Source organism: Macrobrachium nipponense, chromosome 29 (assembly GCF_015104395.2).
Source record: "Macrobrachium nipponense isolate FS-2020 chromosome 29, ASM1510439v2, whole genome shotgun sequence".
NCBI lineage: Eukaryota > Metazoa > Arthropoda > Malacostraca > Decapoda > Palaemonidae > Macrobrachium > Macrobrachium nipponense.
The window spans coordinates 40,815,983-40,822,204 of record NC_061092.1 but is presented as its reverse complement, the minus strand read 5'-3'; positions in this window follow the sequence as shown (position 1 = coordinate 40,822,204).

The following is a 6,222-nucleotide window of genomic DNA, read 5'->3' as shown; positions in this document are numbered from 1 at the left end:
ACTTGATGGTACATAGCACATAAACAAAGAAGATACTGTTCCTGTAAATTATAAGTTATGAATAACTGTAAAAGACTAGTTTGACATGGTATTGGGAAAATAAAGGTACTTGACGATGGGTGAAAGAAAAACAAAATTGTTACAGCTAATTACTTGTTCTCACAGGAAATTATTCATTTAAATAAGTGGTTTTCAACACCTGTAAAAAATTGTTTTGTCACTGTATTGGGAATACGAATTTGAATACAGATACACGAAAAAAAATCGAAAACGAATTTAGTTCTTTCCATTTTTTGCAATTCTCAAAGATCGGCTAAAGGAATATTTGTAGATGTCTAGTTCGTAATCGCAGAGGGAAAGCAAGTTATATACGATTATTTATGACAAAAACATAATTGAACATATTTCGATGAATTATACATTCTGAATAACTAATAAGCTGGTTATCTTTGTTTTGCGAAAATGGGGCCTCTCCTAGATAGTGACCCCCAAGGGTTTTCGGGGGGTCGCTATCTAGGACTAATATTTCTTGGGGGTCATTATCTTGGTGATATATATATATATATATGTATATATATATCATATATATATATATATATAATATATAATATATTATATATATATATATATATATATATATATATATATATATATATATATATATATATATATATGTAAGTGTTTACATAATAAAAAATATGGAATGTTAGTCATATATATAAAAGATTGCTTGCAGGAATGTGATCAGACTAGAGACGCTAAAGATGACGTATACAATAAAAGTAGGCTAAGATAACATGCCGTCATCTGTGGTCATTCAATTGTTTTTAAAAACATTATAGTCCAGCTCCCTGCTTGAGACAACTACCCCGACCTATAATTCAAACGGCCTACGTGATCTGTAGCGTGTCTCATTTGATTGTGTGTTCGTATGAAACTATGTCATTTGTATGTATGTTCATATGTTCGAACTACTGTCTGTTCCTTCATAACTTGTAACAGAGATGGTAGACGAGCAGAACAGAGTTAGCTATCGTCATTAGAAGACCTGTACCTCTTTACCTAAGCTTTATCATGTAGAGGAATAGGATTAGCCATCATCATTGGCAGAAGCGATCAAGCTATCGTTATTAGAAGACTTGTACAATCATATCTGATCTTCAGCATGTAAAACTTCAGAAGAATACATATAGTTTTTATATTTCGTGTTTTCTACAAGAACCTCCTCACCATGAGTTTAACACATCGTCGTAATAACCAACAAGATAATACCGACTTCGTAAATGATCTACAAACCCCCAGACACTCCATTGAAGATGGAAGTGCAATACCAACCGACTTAGCGTAAGATTATCGCTAGTCTAAAACATTACCTCATAGGGCGCCTTATCATACAAGGCACAAGCCCAACCCTATATATATATATATATATATATTATATATATATATATATATATATATATATATATATATATATATATATATATATATTATATATATATATATATATATCTATATATATATATATATATAATATATATATATATATATATATATATATATTATATATGTAGTATATAGATTTTTTTTCTTTTCTTTTCTTTTCTTTTTACGGTAATCCCCCAACGGGTTTGTACTAAACAGCAACGCAAAGGGTGGATACATACTGGGTTAAACCCGTGGGGAGTCAAAATCTACGAAAGATCCCAAAAATATAGTTAAAGATGTATGAAATAAAAAAAAAAGGTTTCAATTAATTTCTTGTACATAATGAATGCAGAAAACTGTTTAAAAGGAATAATTGTATGCGAATGTTCTGAAATTGTTACTTGATGGTACATGGCACAAAACCTAAATTGAATAGATTTCAACTGATTATTCGTTCTGAATAACTGTACAAGACTGGTTAATCATTGGGCTGGGAAATTAAAATGTTATTATGAATGCATGAAAAGAAGACAAAAGTAAATTATGCCTGTAAATCATTAGTTCTAAATAATCGTAAAAGACTGTTTAGAGGAATAATTTGCGGCTGAATTTTCGCAGCAGTGTTGGGAAAATGAAGTTACTTGATAATGTACAAAACAAAGCATAAGTGAAAAATTTACGGTTAATTAAAGAAATCGGTTTGACATTGTGTTGGGAAAATGCAGTTACTTAATGGTACGGGGATCCACAAACAAAAAAGGAAAAAATATATATTAATTGCTACTTCTCAATAACTATAACGATACTTCTGAGAAGATAACTGCCGAAGAGTGTTTTGTAACAGCATTGGAAAAACAAAAACAAATTTACTTCATACAGTAATTTTTTTCTGAATGTTTTCAAGACTTGTAATTGTATTAAGAAAAAGAGGTTACTTCATCATACAAGAAGAACATGATTTCATTTAACTGTAATCGTATTGGTAAAATAAAGTTACTCAATAATGCATATAGGAAATTGCTTCCGTTATTTCACTTATTTGTTTGTTATGAAGACACTGGGAGACAACCCTTAGATAAACATTGGGAATTATTCAGTAAGGGTCCGAATTCGTTATTAATCGGAAGGAATACGAAAGCCTAGTGGATGAATAACAGACTCCAACTGTGATTCGCAAAGTGTCTGATAAAAAATAAAAAGATCAATTCCATTTAGAGCTTATTTATTTATCATAATGGAAAAATTTTAAGTTTTTCGAGTGAGATTTCGACTTGAAAATATAGCCAATGTCATTATTTTAGGATTTAAAAATATATGCTAAAAAATTGTACAGGAAAACTGACTGTAATTATTGTAAATTTTTCATGTATTAATCTAAACAAAAAAGCAAAAGTTCTAAAACTTAAACTAAACGAATATCCATAAACTAATGAATACACAAACACAAAAAATGCATACCTACACATACATACATACATATATGCATAAGTTGTATGTATGTATGTATGTATATGTGTATATATATATATATATATATATATATATATATATATGTATATATATCTATATATATATATATATATATATATATATATATATATATATATATATATATATATATATATATATATATATATATATATATATATATATATATATATATATATATATATATATATATATATATATCGAAAGATATTAGTTAGAATTACTTTCCATTATGATCGCAATGTTCTGAACGGAATGAATAGTTGTCTTTATCAGATGCCATGTTAATCATTCTGGAAATCTGTTAATTGTACCCAAGCATTTCTGATTCATTCTGAAGAATGACGACTTTTGGCACAAAATGAGTCATTCCTCTTGTTCTCTTAGTACTGTTTCCAATCTTAACGAATAATTGATTGAAGAGACCCAAAGAATTTCCCTCTTGTAATATCAAGTAACTTGATTTTCCCAATACGAGTACAGAATATTCTTATTATCTCGGAGAATGATTAAGTAGTTGTAAAATCTTAAATGAATTCTTTCTTTAATAATCAAGTAACTTAATTTCTCCAATATATTTTCGGATTTTTTAGGCAATTCAGAACGTCAATTGAAATCATTCCGTTTTTATTGTTTGTTTCGTTTCATATATCATCAAGAAACTTCAGAAACTGCGGTTGCGAAATGGTTATCTGCAATTGTTCCTACAAATTGTCTTCTACAGTTATTGAGGACAAAAAACTGACATGAATATAGAACGATAATCCAGTGTTTTTGCAATTCTTTAGTTTGTGTGTATATATTTTCATTAGATATGCATAAACGCACGTATACACACACACACACCCATATATATATATAATATATATATATATATATATATATATATATATATATATATATGTATATATATATATATATATGTATATATATATATATATATATATATATATATATATATATAAACATAGAATATGAAGAAATATGCATCTATGTATGCATAACATATGTTTTATTCTCTATATGTGTATATCTATATATATATATCTATATATATATATATATAATATATATAATACACATATAGAGAAAACATATGTATATGCATACATAGATGCATATTTCTTCATATTCTATGTTTATATATATATATATATATAGTATATAATATATATATATACAATATATATATATATATACATATATATATATATATATATATATATATATATATATTTATATATATAATATATATGGGTGTGTGTGTGTGTGTATACGTGCGTTTGTGCATATCTAATGAAAATATATACACAGAAACTAAAGAATTGCAAAAACACTGGATTATCGTTCTATATTCATGTCAGTTTTTTGTCCTCAATAACTGTAGAAGACAATTTGTAGGAACAATTGCAGATAACCATTTCGCAACAGCAGTTTCTGAAGTTTCTTGATGATATATGAAACGAAACAAACAATAAAAACGGAATTATTTCAATTGACGTTCTGAATTGCCTAAAAAATCCGAAAATATATTGGAGAAATGAAGTTACTTGATTATAAAAGAAAGAATTCATTTAAGATTTTACAACTACTTAATCATACTCCGAGATAATAAGAATATTCTGTACTCGTATTGGGAAAATAAAGTTATCTGATATTACAAGAGGAAATTCTTTGGGTCTCTTCTATCAATTATTCGTTAAGATTGGAAACAGTACGAAGAGAACAAGAGGAATGACTCATTTTGAGCCAGAAGTCGTCATTCTTCAGAATGAAACAGAAATACTTGAGTACAATTAACAGATTTCCAGAATGATTAACATGGCATCTGATAAAGACAACTATTCATTCCGTCCAGAACATTGCGATCATAATGGAAAGTAATTCTAACTAATATCTTTCGAGCAAGAGTCCTTCATGAAAATCTAGCCACGGACAATCGATCAAAAGCCAGTGAAAACATTCAAGTAAACTGAAAGGTTGTGAAAAGGTATTCATAGGCCTCCTCATATATAATTACTGGAACAAACACACAAACACACACACACACACACACACACACACATATATATATATAATATATTATCTATATTTAATATATAATCATATAATATTAATAACATAAATATATATATGGTTAAATAAATCATTTTATATTTTCGGTTTAAACAATATTATATTATATCATACCCTATATTATATATAATATCTATATATAATATATTTATATATTATATATATTATATATATATATCTGTAATATACTTAGAATTATGAACATATATGCATCATTGCATGCATATATAACATACGTCTATATATATAAATATATATAGTCTATAATTAAGATATATATATCTATATATATATATATATAATATATATATATATATATATAGAGAGAGAGAGAGGCGAGAGTGAGAGGAGAGAGCGAGAGAGAGAGAGAGAGAGAGAGATAATACAATTTTTGCAAATTTCCATTACTAACCTTCTCAGACGATGACAGAAATATCATCTGAAGACAGGAGGGCGGCAGTCATCATGTACCACGACTGAGGGTTACTATCTAGAAAATAAGGAAACAAAGGTATTTGAAGTATTGTATGATTTTTATTTTAACTAAAAACATGACAAGTTTGCTAATCCAAAATTTATAAGAATAACCATCGTGATTCTATCTATGACTATTGTAATCAGCCTGTAATTACATGGTACAAGAAGTTTATATACATTTAGTTACATAAAATTAACAATAATTATTTTTGTCCTACGTTAAACTTTGAATTTGAATTATATCACATATTTTTAAACTTTCAATTGGACAAATATAAAAAGGTGAACCAATAAGATCTAGCTAGTCTCGATTCCCATGCAAGGATGGACCACTAAAATTAAAAAGAAAACAATTGGGCCTCTGTTTAACTATGAAATGAATCATCGGTCCTTGGGTTGGGTACCGTAGATGGCGCAACACTAGGTTAAAAGCAGATATGGGGCGTGCAAAACTCATCTCTATATATATAATATATATATAATTATATATATATATATATATATATATATATATATATATATATATATATATATATCTTTATGATGGAAAATCTACGAAATCATTGATAAGGGAACATAGTGAACGATAAAGCAAAGTAATTTTATTATTTGGATACTAATCTGTATAAAGATAAATGTGATTTCTGAGGGATGAATAATACGATAATTCTATAAATATAAAAAAAATATATTCAAATATTTGAGTCTACCTTAATCTACTAGTATATATATATAATATATAAAATATATATA